The sequence below is a fragment of the Orcinus orca genome, chromosome 19 (genome assembly GCF_937001465.1).
Source record: "Orcinus orca chromosome 19, mOrcOrc1.1, whole genome shotgun sequence".
NCBI lineage: Eukaryota > Metazoa > Chordata > Mammalia > Artiodactyla > Delphinidae > Orcinus > Orcinus orca.
In genome coordinates, this window is record NC_064577.1 from 4,098,567 (window position 1) to 4,119,101 (window position 20,535).

Below are 20,535 nucleotides of genomic sequence, written 5' to 3' on the forward strand. Positions count from 1 at the left end.
CCATGCTCCACAAGAGAAGCCACTGCAGGGAGAAGCCTGCACACCACAGTGAAGAGGAAAAAAAAAAAAAACCAACCCTAGACTGTCCAAAAACAAAAATCTACAGTAGAGTGATATTTGGGTTTACTATTGTATGTTGGTTTCAAAATCATAGATAAAGCATCATTTGGAGTACTGGTTTTTTGGTGGTCCAGTGGTGAAGAATCCGCCTTCCAATGCAGGGCACGCGGGTTCGATCCCTGGTGGGGGAACTAAGATCCCACCTGCCGCCAGGACCCGGTGCGCTCTGGAGCCTGTGCACCACAACTGGAGAGAAACCCATGCGCCGCAACAACGAAAGATCCTGTGTGCCGCAACTAAGACCTGACTAAGCCAAAAATAAATATTTAAAACATTATAAATCCTTTGCCCTGAGAAATGAGATCTGTTGGTAGTGACAGTAAAGTGCAGCCAGGAGAAAGGTGATCATTACCATGGCTTATGTTTATGGTAAAATGTTTGGGAGGAATGAAGATCAGTTAGCAATCTCAACGTGCTCTTTCCTCTGTAAAGCTTGCCTTTAGCCAAAAGCAAAATGTCTGGTCTGAATCAAGTATAAAATGACCTATTTATATTATAGATGTTTGGGTAGCTTTGTGTGGTTGTGATATGGCATTCTTAAAGGTTTAACAGTTGAGAAATCAGAAAATAAAAAAAAGATTGAATGAGGCTAGGATTGGGGAAGGAAAAATGATTTAATTCAATTTTGATGAACAGCATTATTTTCCTTTTTAGAGACTGCAACTATGATTATCCTTGTGGTTTCTCTTTTAGAGATACGATAGAAATCTAGGAACTTTCTCTACCTGTAATACCACAGAGAAGTTGCTCTTCTGGTCTCAAAATAAACCCTAAACTTTGTCTAGGAAAATCTATAATACAGTGATGATGGTGATTTTTGTTGTTGTTTTGTTTTAAAAGAGGCTGAAGCACTAATGGCTCTTTTTAAAAATTGTTCTCCAAAAACAAAGTGTGGACCATAGAAATCATCAAGTGTGGGTCAGGAATAAGATGAATGACTTGCAACAAAGATAGATGAAGTGGCGACTCCAATAAGTTTTGTGGATAAGCTTCTCAATTTTTGATTAATAATGAAATGTTCTTACAGAAAAAAAAAAAAATAAGGATGATGAATATTCAAAGATACCCGAGAAAGATAATGATACAAAATAGAGCCAGGAATGAGGCTAGTATAAAATGGAAACCATAAAGACACATTTGCACTAGGTGAACGTACAGATGCCCATTTCTTTGTATTCCTCAACTATCTCCTTGCCTCTAAGACCCCCCTGCTAAGATGATGTGGCAGGAATTCTGTAGGTTTCAAGCTCCCTCTTCAGTGATACCAGTTTAGCTTAGAAATGGGAACTGTGGGCCAACTGTGTTGCAAGAGTCAGCAGCCACCAATTCAAAGGTGTCCCCACCACCCCCTATTTTATGGCACGAGCCTATTTCACTCAATTTCACGACATGCCCAAATCTTGTAGGTATGTGAGTTTATGACCTAGACGGTCTCTCTTTGGTGGTCACAGACAAGCTACCCCAGCCCAGAGTGGTCTTGCCCCTTTGTTTCTTGAATTCCATCCACCTTAATTTCCACACCATTTGCTTGGCCTTTCAGACATGCCCTGTTGCTGGTTACTTCTTCTAAGGGGTTGGTGCCCCGTTTAGAAATGCCTCAAACTTAGCCGGGGCTCTCAGTGTTCTCCTACAGGGCTCTGCCCCTGGCTGGCATTTGGGTCAGAGTGGCAGGTTGTTTGTGCCTTGGAAAGGAGAGACTGGCCCCTGATCAGCAGGCATGGAAGTACCCCTGGTCGGGGAGTTGGGATGGGAGGCAGAGCGCCAGCCCATCCAGCTTGTGCTGCGTGGAGAAAGCAGTTCTCTCGGATTGGGGCATGATGTTCAACACAGGGCAAAGACCCAGCCCTTCTAGGCTTGGCTGCATCCAGCCTCAGATCAGGAGGATGTTCATATGGTAGGTTGGCCCAGTTTCTCACCCCAGGGCCAGCTGCCCAGAGGACTTTGCAGAAGTGCGGGCTAAGGCGGCATCTCAAGAAAGACTTGGGTGATTGCTGGCTTGACTGCTAAATAGTATGCAGCTTCCGGAGTTTCGATATTTAAAAAATGCTGTAATGCCTCTCCTCCGTGAGTGGTGTTTAGCTTTATTTTCCGCACAGTGTCAGGTATGCGGTAGGCGTTCGGCATGTGTTACTACCATTTGTTGAGCGTTGGCTGTGTGCTCATTGCTATTCTCGGTGCTTCCCAATGACTCTGAAGTATTATTATCCCCGTTTTATAGCTATGGAGGTTCAGAGAGACCAACTCACTCCCCAAGGTCATACAGCTAAGAAATGAGATCCAGGATTTATTTATTTTAATAAATTTATTTATTTTTGGCTGGATTGGGTCTTCGTTGCTGCGCGCAGGTTTTCTCTAGTTGTGGAGAGCAGGTGCTACTCTTCGTTGCGGTGCGCAGGCTTCTCATTGCTGTGGCTTCTCTTGTTGCAGAGCACAGGCCCTAGGCACGCAGGCTTCAGTAGTTGCAGCACACGGGCTCAGTAGTTGTGGCTCACGGGCTCTAGAGCACAGGCTCAGTAGTTGTGGTGCACGGGCTTAGTTGCTCCGCAGCGTGTGGGATCTTCCCGCACCAGGGCTCGAACCCGGGTCCCCTGCATTGGCAGCAGATTCTTAACCACTACGCCACCAGGGAAGCCCAACATCCAGGATTTAAATTCCAGTTACTCTGCCTCCACAGCCCTGTCTCTCTCCAAACTGGCCATGAACAGACGCTAGACTTCAGGGAAGGCACTCATTCAGTCAACCTCAGACTCCTAAGTTAGTCCCTGCCTGTGCTGCCAACCCCCTGGGGTTAGCACGGAGGTCAGGCTTAACCTCCCCCAACACACTCCTCCTTTCCCTGGATCATGGAAAAATGAACTAGAAGGAATGACTCCAAATATAATTTGGTGATTGAAACCCACGCAGACAAGAAAAATGATTGTTGAGCCCTGTGCCTTGCCCACTGCCTGGGGAAATTACACTGGACGTTGGTTAGTTCTGTTCTCCTTGTGAGCTTACCTCAAACAAATCATTTTTAAAATTTTATTTATTTATTTATTTATAGCTGCGTTGGGTCTTGTTTCTGTGAGAGGGCTTTCTCTAGTTGGGGCAAGCGGGGGCCACTCTTCCTCGTGGTACGCTGGCCTCTCACTATCGCAGCCTCTCTTGTTGCGGAGCACAGGCTCCAGACGCGCAGGCTCAGCAATTGTGGCCCACGGGCCCAGTTGCTCCGCGGCATGCGGGATCCTCCCAGACCAGGGCTCGAACCCACATCCCCTGCATTGGCAGGCAGACTCTCAACCACTGCACCACCAGGGAAGCCCAAACAAATCATTTTTATTGCCCACGGGAACAGTCCAACTCAGGCCAAAGCAGGAAGCAGTAAAGTGGTCACTAAAGGTGAGAAAGTCAGCTGACCTTGGGACTTCCCTGGTGGCTCAGTGGTTAAGAATCCACCTGCCAATGCAAGGACACGGGTTCGAGCCCTGGTCCGGGAAGATCCCACATGCCATGGAGCAACTAAGCCCGTGTACCACAACTACTGAACCTGCGCTCTAGAGCCCGCGTGCCAGAACTACTGAGCCCACGTGCCACAATTACTGAAGCCCAAGCGCCTAGAACCCATGCTCCTTAACAAGAGAAGCCACTGCAATAAGAAGCCCGTACACTGCAACAAAGAGTAGCCCCCGCTCGCCACAACTAAAGAAAGCCCTCACGCAGCAACAAAGACCCAATGCAGCCAAAAATAAAAATAATAAATAAATAATATATATAAAAAAAAGTCAGCTGACCTTAAAACTACTGGCTTTAACGATCAACACCAGGTCAGGTTACAAATTACCACATCCAGGGGAAACCTAAGCCCTTTGCACCAGCTGTGTGCACAAGGTTAGACACGCTTGCTTGGAGCTGACCCAGTGGGAATACCAGCCACGAGAGTGGCGTTGGGCCATGTGGAAGAGTTATCCAGGTCAACTGACCCAGATGCGATGGAAGGAGCAGTGACAGTTCACAGCCAGGGAGGGCCCAGTTCAGGAATAAAGGATCAGATCATTCTTACCATTCATGGATCGAAAGCTATACTTTGATCCCTCCACATTTGAACATCTCTGAAATTGGGACGTATTTTAAAATCTATCTTGTCTCTAATTTTTTTTCTTTCTTAAGTGGTACACACTGATGGTACGGATTATAATCAGCGGCATCTAGGATTTGATGAAATACAAGTCAGTGGTATTTACATACAAGTAAAACATCTGTGAGATGTTATAGATAATGTCAGGAGTAGAAGACACCAGAAGCAGATGGTAAATGAAGTGTGAGACTCGATGAGGCAAGTGAAGGGGGATCCATTAGCCCTTCCTGAAAAATGGCTTGACAATGAAATCCAGCTAACAAAAATCTATTAAAATCGCAAAATAGCTAACATTTATAGACATTTGCTATGATCTAGGCATTTTCCTAAGTGCTTAACCTGCATAATTTGATCCTTGCAACAACCCAATGAAGCAGATTTTCTTACCCCCATTTTATAAATGAAGAAACTGAGGCATAGAGGGGTTAACGAACTTGCCAAAAAGCCACCTGATAGTAAATGGTGGCGCCGGGATTCAAACTTAAGCTTTCTGACTCCAGGTCCTGGCAAAAAGAAGGTAAAACATTCAATGTGCAAATTGAGCACAAAGTTCAACTTCGAGCTTCCTGGCAGGCAGAGCAAAATAGGATCTAAAAGTAAATATATGCTCAATAGAAATAAATCTCCACATGTACTTTTAAAGTAATGTCTTCATAAGTTCACTGTTTTGAAAGGCAAATGCTCGTGATTTCTTCACGTCAAGCTACGTGGAAAACTACAAAGTTGACAAAAACTGCATACTATTTCTTCTCCTAGAAATGACATAGAAGAAGATCCCATGCCTGGTATCTCATTTTGTATTGGGTTGGCCAGAAAGTTCGTTCGGGGTTTTCCATCAGATCGAACGAACTTTTTGGCCAGTCCAATAATTGAGAGGGAGGGGGGCGGGGGTCAGAGAGAGAGAGATGTGGAGCGTCCATCTGGAACTTTTCTGTAGAAAGTGGGTCACTTTGGCCTGTTTTCTAGGCACTAAATAATTACTGAAAGGCCATTGACACATCCTCAGACAAGGCCAAGGCAGAGTCCGGTTATACACCTATGAGATCATAAGCTTCAGAGTCAAGAAATAACTTGGTTTAAAATCTTTGCTCTAACTATTGATACTTCGAAATTGTGTGGCCTTGGGCAAGTCCCTTGACCTCTCTGAACTTCCTCTTCCTCACCTGTGAAATCATCTTAGTACCTAAAACCCAGGGTTGTCAGGATTATACGAGAACAAGCCCCAAAAGCCCTGAAAGCATTTAGCATGGGGCCTAGCCTAAGATAGGGAACTGTTATTATGCCTAAGAGTCCACAGAAGCAGGGGCCTTGGGTGTTTTTGATTATCCCCTTCCCCCAGGCAAATTTGAGGCAAATCAAATTTTTTTTTAGCGTGTTGAGCCATTGTTTTTAGTTTTCTTAGTTGTTTTTTTTTCCGTGAAAGAAATGCCAAAGGCCTTAAAAGCAGCCACGCCCCACTCCAGGCCTCATGTGACCAGTCAGATGATCAGGGAGGGCTGGGAGGCAGAGAAGTAGAGCTTGGCTTCCTGCCCCCAATACACAAGCCCTGGAACTCAGGGAGGAGCCTCCTTCCACTGGGGGGAAAGGCAGAGCCTGGGCGTGGGGGTGGAGGGCGGTGGGGAGGCTGCAGCCCCAAGAGGCGGAGGGTTTTGCTGGAACCAGTACTTGGGCTGTGGGCAGAGACTATCAGAGAACATTGTTTAGCTGCCTTGGGTATGGACTGATCAAGGCACAGAACCACCCTCTTGGGCCTGAGTCCTGCCTCTGCCCAGGCAGTGGCTGTCCTACCCTGACTTCCTCGACATCCTGGGCCTCCTTCTAACCCCGCACCTGTCATTCACAAACTCATTCATTCATTCTTGTCTTCCTTCCTTCATTCATTTATTCACTCAGCATATCTTGAGCACTCGCCATATGCCTGACCATGCAGGTGCCAGGGATACCAAGACAGTTCCTGCCCTCCAAGAATCGCAGTCTCGAAAGCAGATGAAAACAAATCTGCAAAACTAAACAGCTAAGGAAAGAAACCTCATAACTGCTTTAATGGGCCATAGGCAGGATCACGCTTCACGGCCTTATTCAGTGGCTTTATCACTGGAAGCAACAGAAAGAGTCGGTTGACAGCAGAGTCTGCAGCCAAACTGCCAGGGTAGGCACCCCAGCTCACTACTAACTAGCAGTGGGACCTCGGGCAGGAACTGAGATTCTCTGTGCCTCTGTTTGGCTATCAAATGGGGATAATAGTAGTTATGAAACCGTGTATCTCAGACTGGGACTTGAACCAGCCAGGCCCAGATTGAGACTTGAACCCACGGTCTTTTTTTGTGTGTGTGGTATGCGGGCCTCTCATTGTTGTGGCCTCTCCTGTTGCGGAGCACAGGCTCCGGATGCGCAGGCTCAGCGGCCATGGCTCACAGTTCCCAGCTGCTCTGCGGCATGTGGGATCATCCCAGACCGGGGCACGAACCCGTGTCCCCTGCATCGGCAGGCGGACTCTCAACCACTGCGCTAGCAGGGCAGCCCCTAACCCACGGTCTTTTAACTGAGATCACACACCTGGTCTCAGGACTTAATGAAGCTCAGGTTCTTGATGTCTCATGGCAGAAAGAATTCAGTGAGAGACAAAGAGACAGGTAAGAAGTGGATTTATTTAGAGAGAAACACAGAGTGTGGGCCATCTCAGAGGCAAGAGCGGCCGTGGTATGGGGTTGTCAGTTTTTATAGGGGTGGGTACTTTCATAGGCTAATGAATGGGAGGAATATTCCAGCTACTTTGGGGAAGGGGTGGGGATTTCCAGGAATTGGGCCACCGCCCACTTTTTGACCGTTATGGTCAGCCTTGGAACTGTCATGTTGCCTGTGGTTGTGTCATTTATCTTGCTGATGTGTTACGATGAGCATATACTGAGGCTCAAGGCCTAGTGGAAGCTGACTAGTACGCCATCTTGGACCTATTTTGTTCTAATCAGTTTATGTCGTGTCCTCGGGTTATGTCATTCTTTTAAAGCCTGTCCCCTGCCCCCTTCCCTCCTGTTTCAGTTACATCCTCATAGGGTTGTCATGAGGATTAAAGGATTTAAGACTGGAATAGGGGCTGCTCTCTCTTTCTGAGATAGCCCACACTCTGCCTGTGGAGTGTGTTTCTCTCTAAATAAATCCACTTCTTACCTAAAACAGAAAAAGACTGGAATAGGGCCTGACATATAGCAGTGTGTTTCAGTCAGTTTTCTTCACGACGCTGCAAGTTTTTCATATAGCAATGGGGTTCTACACCCACCCCACCCAAGCTCACAGTGAGCGTGCCCCATGGCCCTCCCCAGAAAATGAATGAGCTATGTTGACCATAAGAGTTACTTGTGGAATTTTGGAAAAAGTACCTGCCAGGCCCCTTCCCTGGACATTCTGAGTTGGAACCACAACCCAGGTGTCAATGAAAAAATGTTGCCTGCCATATCAGTAAACAAAGGATGCTGCAGCTACCAAGCTATCACATTAGAGCCGCCCGGAGGGTGAGCCCTGAAGGAGCTCAGAATAGAAACAGGATGCCCGCCAATCTAGCAGTCAGACACTGCAGCCACCCCCGATGGTGCACCCTGAGGAGACTCAGGAGGAGAAAGCACAGACTACTGGCCCTAGAGAGCTAAGGTGCATATCAAAGGAATGATTTCAGTGAGCCTAGACTCTTGCCTCTCCCCATACATAGAAAAGTGCTAAATTCCTTAACTTGAGATATCTGGTTTTCTTTAATTAACAGTAATTTTTTTAAGTTCTGACTACCTGGTCTTTGTTGCAAAAACTCCTATATATCCTAGCTTCCCCGTTACCTCTTCGGAGTGTGATCTGAGAGTCCTGTCTCCTGGGCTTGAAGTCCACGGTATGTCTGCCGAATAAGACACAATTGTCAACTTTTAGGTTGTGCCTTTTTTTTCAGTCAACACAGGCCACATAGAAGTATGTTCCCAGTTGAAAACCACTGATCTGGTTCAAACCCCTTAATTTTACTGAAGTCAATCAACTCCATCAAGACAAGGTGAAGTCAGCAGCAGAGCCCAGACGGGGAAAGTGAGGGGTTGTTTCCTTTCACTCCTATTGTTGGAACCATGGCCCCAGCGGTCCTCACAGCAAATGGGACCCTCAAAAGGCGGGGCCATGAGGGAGAGCGCCAGAAACCAGAGAGGATGCTGGGAAGCCACAGAGGATGCTGGGAAACCAGAGAGGATGCTGGGAAACCAAGAGGACGCTGGGAAACCACGTGGGGTGGTGCTGCTATCCTTCCCATGGCCTCCTTACCTGGCTGCCTCTTCTAGTTCAAAGCACAGTCTCTGGCCCCCTTCTTCAGGGCTCCTTCCTTAGGCAGCAGTAGTGCCTGCTCGTGGTCAGAGCAAGGCCTTGGGACAGCAGCCTTCAGCCTTGGCTGAAGGAGGGAAGGGAGAGATCAAGGGGCCAGAAAGGCTGTGAAGGCACAGATCTTCTTCGACTTACGATGGGGTTACCTCCCAATAAACACATCATAAATTGAAAATATCCTAAGTAAAAAATGCATTTAATACACCTTAACTATCGATATCACAGCTGAACCTAGCCCACCTTAAACGTACTCAAAACACATATTAGCCTACAGTTGGGCAAAATCATCTAACACAGCCTGTTTTATAATAAAGTGTTGAATATCTCAGGTAATTTATTGAGAACTGTACTTAAAGTGAAAACCAGAATGGTTGTCTGGATCCAGAATGATGGTAAGTGCATCTTCATGATCGCGTGGCTGACCGGGAGCTGTGTGGCTGCCCCGCCCAGCATCATAAGAGAGCATCAGACCACATATTGCTAGCCTGGGAAAAGGTCAAGATTCAAAATTCCAAGTATGGTTTCTACTGAATTTGTATTGCTGTCACACCATCGTAAAGTTGAACCGTGTAAGTCAGAGACCATCTGTATTTGTGTATATGGCTGGAGACCAGACCAGGAGGGCAGGCAGGGCCAGTCGCCTGTTCATCTCTCCATCCGATTGTTATGATTCAGAAAGTGTCAGGCGTTTCAAAGAAGGGAGGCTCTAGATGCAATGCAAAGTTTGGAGGATGAGTCAGCATTCACCAGGTTGGGTGAGGGGGGTAGTAAAGATACAGAGGTGTGAAGCAGCTTCTAGGCATTTTAGGAGAAGTGAAGCAGTAAAAGCCCAGCAGTGCAGTTACAGGGTTATTCTGCTTGTCAGCTATGTGACAGCTGAGGAAGAATGTACCAGAGCGGCAAGGCAAGAGGCAGGGAGAGTGGAGAGGAGCTGATGACATCATTAACATTTTTTCCACTTTGCTACATAGAATTAGTTATTATCATTTATAATCACTACCTGATATTTCAGAATGTTATGGCTTATTCTGTGATAATAATAATAGAATATTTACGCTCACGTATACTTCACGTATTTTACCTTCTTTAATTCTCTAGTTGTTGCTGTTTTATTTTTATTTTTTTTAATTCTTTGCTCCACACGGCTTGCAGAATCTTATTTCCTCAACCAGGGATTGAACCCGGGCCCTGGCAGCGGAAATGCAGAATCCTAACCACTGGACCACCAGGGAATTCCCTTGGTTTTTTAATTTTTAGATTTTTCTTTATTTTTTCTTATTTAAAAAATTATTTTCTTAAAAATTTTTTTAACTTTCTTTAATTCTTACAATAATCCTGTGGGAATGGCCCAACTCTGATCATCATCCTCATTTTACAGAAGAGGAAACTGAGGCACGGAGAAGGGACATAACTTTCTCTAGGTCACACAGCTAGTTAGTGGCAGAGCTGGGACTTGAATCGGGCAGGCTGGCTCTTGAAGCTGTACCTCTAGCCACTATGCTGCATCTCTTGGCTCCACTGGCCCTCAGCCTTTTCCGGAGGGCCCTCTTTGAGCCTGGGCTTCACGCATAGGAGGAAGTCCCTGTATCAAAGGAGCTTTTCAGTCTAACGAACAATTTCCCTCTGGTTAGACATTTAAGCTCGCTCCCTCTTTTCTCCTATTAAAAATAGCTCCCAGGAAAACAAAGCTTTGATAATCCCGAAAATGGACTAGTGGGTCAAAAGTTTTACTTTGCAGCTCTTTTGCATGCTGCCAGCTTGCTTTCCAAAAGTGTAGATTCCATTTAAACCACAGCAACAGCATGTGTGTGGGTATGACGACTTCACTGCAACCTCACCAGCACTGGGTGTTATCTCGTCCCAAAAATGTTTGGTACCCAGCATGTTCAACAGGCAACTGCTTCCTCCTGCGGTCCGCATTCCCACCGCATCCCTGAATGAAAGGAAAAACTCATGAAAGATTATTATCTTATGGAGAAGACAGAGGAGCCGTGCAGACCTGTGAAGAGAGCCAGACTCATGGGGGGTTTTGCCTTTAGACTGCGAATGTTACTGTCTTTTCCTTTGTCTAATATAAAAATGTGTCCTTGAGGCAATAATGGGATTTCAAGAGCAAGAGGTACAGGCAGAGAACATATAACCTCGAGCAAAAATATGTAAGTGGAAAAAGAAAGAAGGTGGATGGACAGATATCACATTCCCCACAAAACATTTTCACCAAGAGTAAATATTCCCCTTCATTTAATGGCATCAACCTCCCTCCTACCCACGCCTCCTCTTGCATCTATCTCATTGTATTGTGATTGTTTCTGCTCCTGTCTTGTGACCAGACTGTGAGGCTAGACCTAAGGGCAGGGACATTTTCCCACCTAGTTTCCGGGAGTAAACAGTGATACCCAGTGAGTGGCTCAAGGGACCCCAAAAGAAGGTTCTCTGAGAATGCTCTGTAAACTGTTCTGAACACCCTGCTTCCACTCCCCACCACCGTAGATGATACTGATTTCTAACACTCATGGTATAGTCTTTTTTTTTTTTCTTTTTAATTTATTTTTGGCTGCATTGGGTCTTTGTTGCTGCGCGCGGGCTTTCTCTAGTTGCAGTGAGCAGGGGCTACTCTTCGTTGCGGTGCGCGGGCTTCTCATTGCAGTGGCTTCTCTTGTTATGGAGCACGGGCTCTAGGCGCATGGGCTTCAGTAGTTGTGGTGCACGGGCTCAGTAGTTGCGCCTCACGGGCTCTAGAGCACAGGCTCAGTAGTTGTGGCGCGTGGGCTTAGTTGCTCCGCAGCATGTGGGATCTTCCCGGACCAGGGATCGAACCCCTGTCCCCTGCATTGGCAGGCGGATTCTAAGCACTGCACCACCAGGGAAGCCCCAGTATAGTCATTGTGAGAAAGAAGAATCACCTGCACTCATTTTTGTTGGGGAGGGGGATGGGCGGGAGGGAGGCAAATCTCCTTAAAGCCATCATGTGCTGTGACAGGATCTGGGGAACACACAGTACTGGGGAGAAAGTGGACCCAGGTTCGTGTTCTCTATTTTTCTTTTCTCACCCCCAGTGCTTGGCCCAGAGCTGAGTGGGCTCCATGAAGCCCTGCAGCTTGACTAGCTCACATCGGTCACTCAAAGCCACCTGAGTGGACTGCGGACCACGCATTAAGACAATAAGCAGACACACTCCCAGCAGAGCCCTGTGGCAGTGGGGAGGGTTTGATTTGCATTTGGAGACAAACTGTTTCTCTATCTTTGTCTCTTCCTTAAAAGGAGGGAAATGGAAATGTGTTACCAAAGCTAGTAGGCAGGGCCACTAGGCTGGAAAAGGGAGGCTTTGCAGCCCCTGGTGGCCCCCCATGGTGGGGGCCACAAGTTCTGATGGCCAGAGGGAGGTGTTTGATGGCAAATAAGAAATTTGGGGGAGGAGGTCAGGTGTGCCAGAAGGACCCCAGGGTGTGTGCACAAAGGCAGAAACTTTAGACTGGGCTGCTTCCTGGCTGGAGGGTGAGGGGCAGGCCAGGGAGCAGGGGAGGCTGACGTCTGGAACTGCTCCGTGAGTTGGCTCAGTGCAGCCTGCCCTGCGCCTGTCAGCCCTTTGCCATCACAAGCTTTTAGAGAGAGTAGCAGAAGCGTGCACTTCCTTTGCTATCACAGTTCCACTTTTAGAAAGTTATTCCCTGCAGATGTGCCTGCAGTAAACCACAGATGTGTACTGTAAAGGTAAAACCAGGAAACTCCCTAACTGTCCATCTGAGAAGGCCGGGTTAACCATCTGTGGGATGTTAGGAGCCTGTACAAAAGGAGATAAAACTGTAGGAAGAGAACAGAGCAAGTTCTAGAATGGTATGCTCAATTTATAGTTGAAAAATCTTGGAAGGATTTACACCAAGCTGTTAACAGTGAGATGTCAGTTGGGGGAGAACTGGACTTTCATTCAGATTCGATTTTATATACTTCTGTCTTGTTTGGACATTTTACAGCAAACATTTTAAAAAAGTCAATTTAGGACTTCCCTGGTGGCGCAGTGATTGAGAATCTGCCTGCCAATGCAGGGGACACGTGTTCGAGCCCTGGTCCGGGAAGATCCCACATACTGCAGAGCAACTAAGCCCGTGCGCCACAACTACTGAGCCTGTGCTCTAGAGTCCGCGAGCCACAACTACTGAGCCAGCATGCCACAACTACTGAAGCCCACATGCCTAGAGCCTGTGTTCCACAACAAGAGAAGCCACCGCAATGAGAAGCCCACGCACTACAGTGAAGAGTAGCCCCTGCTCAGCGCAACTAGAGGAAGCCCACGCGCAGCAACGAAGATCCAACGCAGTCAAAAAAAAAAAAAAAAAAGCCAATTTAGGGAATTCCCTCGTGGTCCAGTGGTTAGGACTCCACGCTTTCACTGCGGAGGGCCTGGATTCGATCCCTGGTCCGGGAACTAAGATCCTACAAGCCGCACAGCATGGCCTAAATTAATAAGTACATAAATAGTCAATTTAAAAAATGCTAAAGACAAATTTCTGCCTTCAATTCTGCGAACAGGTCACCCCAGCAAGGGCGCAGAGCACCAAGCTGCTTTCCCCTTTATTCTGGCCACATTCTCTACAGTGGGGAGCATGGGGGGCTTGGGAGCTAAGCCTTTCTGCCATTCTACCGTGTTTCCTGGCACATAATTTAGCCCTTCTGTGCCCACACGTAATGCGGGCAGAGGTGACACTGTGTTAGCAAAACTCAGTGTAAGAGAGGCCTTGCAGCAGCCCGACTTCACGGCCAGGGCAATGTGGGTTCAGAGTCAGACTCAAGCTCAAGGTGGGGAAGGAGGCAGGAAAGAGAGAAGGAGAGAGAGGAGAGGAAGAGTTCGTTTCTTCTGGACTCAGACCCTCCTCCACCTGACTCTCTCGCTGACCTCCCTGCTGGCATGGGAGGTCTTCATGTCACTTGGGCCCAGAGCTTCCTTCCCTGACGCTGCCCCCAGCTTCTCCAAGGTCCCGTCTTCCTGGGTCTCTCCAGCCATCTCCAGCTAAACAGACTTGGGCTGACAGGCTGCTTCTAGCTTCCCTAAGACTGTGTAGCTCACACCTTTGGACCAAGCGACAAAAGTGTCCTCTTTATCAGCAAAAAGTGAGAATTTTGGACAGACAAAGAAATGCAGACTGCAGACATCCCAGGGCAGTTTCAGAAGCAGAGGGAAGACTGGATGGGCTTGAGTGGGCATGGGAGACCGGTGGCCACTGCAGCCTGGGATACAAACACAGACCCCAATGGTTGGATGCGGGGTGTGTGTGGGATGGTGGGAGGGGGGTGACAGAGTGAGAGGGGGTGTCAGAGCCAGTCAGAGAGGTGGATCCCAAGGGAATCCAGTGCCAGGATGAGGTGTCCCAAATCCGGCAGCTGAACTTGAGATGCAAAGGGGAGACCAGTGATTTGGGGACCCACCCAGGCAAGCCCAGCCTCCAGGGTCTGAGATCACACATTCTGAACTCCTGTGGCTATGGCTCTAGAAGTTCCCTAGAAGCTGCCTGTCAGAGTGTCTCCTGACCCGCCTGGCACTTTAGGGACTCCTCAGATATCTGTCACATGAGTGCACCAGGAAGGAAATGGAGATGCCCTTCCCACTCACATCCTGCCACTGGGCCACTGATGCTCAACAGCAAACAAGGCCACCGGCCTGACCCAGTTTCCCCGCTGTGCCAGCCAAGCCCGAGGAGCCGCAGATGAGGCCAGAGCAGGAGTCCAGGGTGACTCCGAGGCGCCGCCCTGCGGCCCCGCTGCCCTCCTCTCCCATCGCCTTGGACGGGCGGCGTTTCTGACTTTGGCCCGGGCCGTGACTCCTGTGACTCATCTCCGGGAGAAGAAAGGGGCCTTTGTGGTCTCCGAGCTGGCCCGAGGCTGGCGCGTCCCTTGGGCAGCACCGCCCCCCGGTGGCCGCGGCGCCCCGGGGGCGTAGCCCAGCTCCTGCCCTGCTGGCCCTGCGATCGGCAGCCCGGTCCGCCCCCGTGAAAAGGGAGGGGATCACCACCTTCCTGAGGGTGTGGGCTGCGTTCTGGGTGAAGCCTCAACAAAGGATGGAATTGTTCGTCCAGCGCTCAGGGAAAGGGCAAGCTCCGGCATCCCGGACCCCCGCTCGTGGGGAGCCCTCTTACAGAGCGGGGCGGGGCCCCTGCCTTTTTCTGGTGAAAGCCTGGCTTGGTTCCTGCTTTCCGCATCCCCGAAATCACGTGTCTGCTGCATTTTAAAAATAGATGCGAACATCTGCAGTTCCCCTTTTGTGAGTGGCCTATTCATATCTCTTGTCCAGTTTTTCTATTTTTTTCTCTTACTGATTTTTAGAAGTTCTCCGACATGTTGAGCCTGTCACGTGCTGCAAATATTTTTCTAAGCTTAGAGTTTACCTCGATTTTGTTTTTAGCGATTTTTGACACACACACGTTACATTTTTATGAGGACCTTTTGATGTTTTGCTTTATTCTTTCCCCCTTTGCTTTCTGCTTATCGGACTGTTTCCATCTGAGTATCAGACAAAAGATTTTCCTAATTTTCTCTACAGCTCGATTTTTGTTTCTTTTCTCCCCCTCCCCACCTTCCTCCTTTTTTCCCTGCTCCTCCTTCTTCATTAGCTTTTTTCTTTTTTCTTCTTTTTTTAAATATTTACTTACTTGGCTGCGCCGGGTCTTAGTTGCAGCAGGCGGGATCTAGTTCCCTGACCAGGGATTAAACCTGGGCCCGCTGCATTGGAAGTGCGGAGTCTTAACCGCTGGACCACCAGAAAAGTCCCTTCATTCGCTTTTAAATCCTGGAATTTATTTTGCTATAAGGGTGAAGTAAAAATCTAAGCTTATTTTTTTCCAAATGGTTAGCTAACTTCCTAAATACCATTATTCAGCCTTTCTCCTTTAGGAGAATATTTCCTTACTGATTTGAAATACCACCTCGATTATAGAATAAATGCTTGGGCCCGTTTCTGGCCAGGACCCCGACCCTTATACACAAGTCAAAGGGTATAGACTTCTTAAAAAAAAAAAAAAGTATTAGACCACTTCTCATGGATTTAGGACATATTCACATTCTTTAAGATCCAGTTAAAAATGCAGTCCTGAGTGAGACATCTGCACATGAAAACTGGATGGGAAATATTTCATTTAAAAGGACAAGAACATTTGGGGGAATTCCTTGGCAGGCCAGTGGTTAGGACTCCGTGCTTTCTCTGCCGAGTGTGTGCCCAAATTAAACAAAACAACAACAACAAAAGTACAAGAACATTTTAAATTCTTATAATACAAAATGCCAAGCCTTCCTCCAGAGTGGCTAGACTAATTTATATTCCACCGGAAGAGTATGAGAATGCCCTTTCCCTATACTCATGCCAAGGTTGAGTATTATTTGTAAAAAACGGGTCCCAATTTGAAAGACAAAAAATATCCCTTCATTGTTCTGTCTTAATTTACCGTTCTTTGCTGCTGGGGAAACCCTTTCAGCAGGACCACCTGGGCAGGGATGGCAACTGACCTGTTTCCTCACCTGAGGTTCACCTGAGACCTGCCTTTGCCTCCTCTCTCTACGCCTTATCGAGAGGTGACCGTGATATTTTTTTAAATTGAAGTGAAATCCACCTAACATTAAATTAACCATTTAAGCGAACAATTCATTGGCATTTAATACATTCGCAGTGTTGTGCAACCCTCACCTCCATCTAGTTCCAAAATATTTTCATCACCCCCAAAGCAGACCCACATCCATTAGGCAATCACTGTCCATTCCTCTCTCCACAGCCTGGTGACCATGAATCTGCATTCTGTCTCTGTGGATTTAACTATTGTGGATTTTTTATATAAATGGAATCATACATGATGTGACCTTCTGTGTCTGGCTTCTTTCTTTTAGTGAAATGTTTTTGAGGCTCACCCATGTTGTAGCATGTATCAGCACTTTGCTCCTTTTTATGGCTGAATAATATTCCATTGTATGGCTATACTGTAATTTGCTTATCCATTCCTCCATTGATGGACTTTTGGGTTGCCTCCATTTTTTGACTGTTGTGAATAGTGCCATGAGCATTCTTAGAGACGATGATTTTTATGAAGTAATAATTGGGGAGCGATCTGACAAAGCAGGTTTTCTAATCTGTGACTTTTTTAATACGAAAATTTCATGGTGTTGTAAACGTAAATCACATTTTGACATACATTGAATGATATCAATTTTATTGATTTCCAGGGATGCCTGGGTAAAAAAGAAAAAAAAAATCCAAAACCTGTAGAGAGTAGGGAAGTGAATGAGCATTTGTTGAGCACCGACGTGCCGGGTCTAATACTGTGCTGGTAGCAGAAGCTGCTCCTGGGCCACCTGGAGTCACCTGCAGATAGTAGCTTTAGGAAAGTACCTTTGGCATCTCCGCCTCAGGACATACCCTGAGGGGCAGCTCAGAAGTACCAAGGAATTGCCAATACCCCAGTTGTGACCCACAACCAACGAGGAGCATCGTTACCCCTCTGCCATATCCTGATGTGTGTTCTATGCAGCCCCTCAGAGGCTCCCGGTGGGAGTGACCCCAGTTGCCCACAGTGGTCACTTCCTCTTGAGTGCAGATTTCAGGGGCCTTCCTCCCTTCCCTGTCTCACCTCCCCTCCTTCACTGCATGTTGGATTTCCGACTCCTCCCCTTGTTTTTTGTGTGTTTGTTTTGTCTTTTACCTGGAGCGAATTACTCAAACCCTGTGCCTTAGGGACCTGTTTATAACATAGGGCTAGTCCTAGTACCTGCCAGGATGAGGACAAAATGAACTAACGCGTGTGAAGTGTGTAGATAGTGCCTGGCACAGAGTATGTGCTCAAAATGTCAATCATGATAATATAAATAGGACCAGCATGGGCTGTGGGAAATAAAAGACACCTGGCTTCAGTTTCCTCATCTGAAATGTGGATTAAAATGCCTCTTTTGGAAGATGAGGGTGAGGAGTACATGGAACAACGTAACCTATGTAAAAAAGCACAGGGCCTGGCCCTAGGTGAAGACCGATGCCGGGCAGTCTAACCACGCTATCTTTATCTACTGGCTATGCCATCGTGAGAGAGTGACCTCCACCAAGCTGGAGGAGCCAGTGCTGGGGCACAGGCGAGATGGTTTCAGAGTCCCTGGCCGCTTCCTCCTTTATCTCTGGAGAATGGTGTGACCTCAGGCGGGTTATGTCCCTGAGGCCCTGGTTTCCACATGCCCTAAAAGAAGTGAATTTAGGGGATGGCTAAATGCCCTACTGGCTCTAAAGATCTAGCGAGTGTCCTGTCCTGGGATGGACACACACACACACCCGGCAGAGAGGAAGCATCTGTGTGTCTGCTGGGCCACTTGAGTCACCTCCTGGAGCTGTAGGCCCCAGGCTCTGTTGGCCTTGAAAATCACCCCAGAGAAGAATAATGAGTCTGGAAAACTTTTCCAGGCATTTTCATGTGTGAAAGATGTTTTCTTCCTAGGCCCCTCCTCCCCTTTTGTCACTTTGCAAATCCGTGGTTGTCTTGCCAAGTCTTGGAAGCGGGCCACATCTCCCTGTTGACAGCTGTGTTGAGGGGTTGGGGGGGAGCCTCGAAAGATCAGCCTGCCCCTTCCTTTCTCACTGCCCTCTCCCCAGCTCCTGCAAGAATCTAAGTAACTCAGAGGAAGAAGTAAACAGCTCACAGTGTTTTACAGGGGTCATAAAACGTGGCTCCACCCTCCAGAGAAAGTCAAGATTGGGAAGTAACCACAGAACAGATGGGGCCTGGGGAGGGGGCAGCACCAAGTGCAGAGACTTAGAGGAAAGGGGTGGGAGGGACTGAGAGAGCATGCGCAGTCCACGCTCCGGGCTCCAGGCCTCAGATCCACAGGCTGGGTTTTCTCTCAGTGGCCAGGCATCTCAAGGGGTGGGGAGGAGACATAGAAGTTTCTTTATTTTCTACAAACGTGCCTCATTTCTGAGTCCCTTTTCCATCAGGCTGGTGGGGGAAAATATATTACATCTTCCAGGAGCTATATCCTAGTTCTGAGATCTTAATGCAAAAACGCGTGGTAGGAGGATGGCGTTTTGGTTCTCGTGAAACAATCCCCAAGTCACTTCTGAGGTTCTCCTGCCCTGCCCGCAGGCCCCCGTCTGCAGGCCCCCATCCTTCAGGTCTGATGTTTTCCTGTTACTTCCTCAGGGTCACTGTCACAGCCCAAGGGCATCCCCAAACCATTCCCCTCAGGCTCCCACTGCCTCCTGGGGCCTCTGTCATTCTCCTTCAGGCCACGGGACCCTCCTTCTGGTTCTGGACCAGGGCCCTGTCCCCACTGCTCTGGCCGAGGTGTCCCGAACACTGGCATGTGTTCGAGCCACATACATTAATATATACATCCTGTTTAATCTCACCACAATCTCCTGATACTATCCTCATTTTATGGATGAGGAAACTAAGGCTTAATAAGGTCACGTAAGTAATAAGTGTCCTTTCCACCTGTATACCCAAACCACTTTGTGAAAAGGGGTGCACGAGTTGAGCGAACAAAAGCCTAAACTTTGTTGTTACACGGACGAACTCTTTATTTTATTTTTTGTTTTTTGCAGTACGCGGGCCTCTCACTGTTGTGGCCTTTCCCGTTGCGGAGCACAGGCTCCGGACACACAGGCTCAGCAGCCATGGCCCACGGGTCCAGCCGCTCCGCGGCATGTGGGATCCTCCTGGACCGGGGCACGAACCTCTGTCCCCTGCATCGGCATGCGGACTCTCAACCACTGCGCCACCAGGGAAGCCCACACAGATGAACTCTTTATGCAAACAGAACTTCCATGGGAAACCTGAAAGTGTGTTTCTGCTCTGGTTGAAGGTGACTGGTCGGAGGCTCCATGTACAGCCTCCTCCTCCCCCTCCCCCCTGGGGGGGCACCTGGGGCACTTTAGTGATGTCCCAGGCCCAGGAGCCATCTGGTCTGTATGGCCTCCAGGCCGGCTCTACAGTCAGGCCCCCAGACCTGGATGGGGACATTTCTTGGTGCCCAGCCCAGTGGATTTCCTTGGAAGACATCAACTTCATGGCACACGCAATCGTAACTTCCCGCTTTGCTCTTCCTTTGAGACTGCCGGGCCCCAAGCCTGGACACCGTGTCAGGGCCAGATCTATGGGCTTCTGAGAGGGTTTGGAGGCTGGCCCAGCCCCGCTGCCCAGTCTCTCCACTGTATCCACTGCAATCAGCCAAGGCTGCATGGGGCCAATTGCTTTAAATAAACGTTAATCCTGCTCAGAGCTAGATTGACAGGGCCTTTGGGAAGGGCCGGAAGGAATAGGGCTATAATTTATCCCCTGAGACTGTTGCTGTTTTTACTTTTTGGCAAACCTCTTCTTTGAGGCTGCTGCTATCTCATCCCATTTTATTCATAAAATGGATGTTTCAAGAAACACTAATAGCCCTTGGGCTTCCATAGCTGGTCATTTCATCCATTCCCTCACTGGATAAACATTAGGTGAGCACCTACTGAGTACCAGGTGCTGTGCTAAGCACCGGGGATGCAAAGGCAAGGAAGATGCATCTCCTTCACAGTCCACAGGTCATAGGTCACAGGTCACAGTTCATGCCTCTGTGCTTTTCTAGCCCTGGGAAATTGTAGTGGACATTTGCTGGCCCTTGGCCACTCAGCATTCATTTCCCCTAACAGCTCTCTGGTTTCCTTTCCCATGACCTGCCCCCCACAAGCACAGCCTTGCTGAGACAATGAATCAGGGGAAACTTGCCCTCCCCTCGTGGAAATCAAAGGGGTGTCTGGAGGTTTTCTCAGCCACAGCTGTTCCTCTCTCTGCCCCAATGAGACCAAAGCCTGGAGACACGGCCCAAGGCCTGCTAGTCAGACCCCTTTCCAGGACTTTGAAACAAGGCTGGGAGAGACAGTTGGTATACTCACCCCAGCAGCGTAACCTAACTGCCAAGGAACTTCTCTTCTGCTTCCTATACTTCTTCCAAGCCTAGTC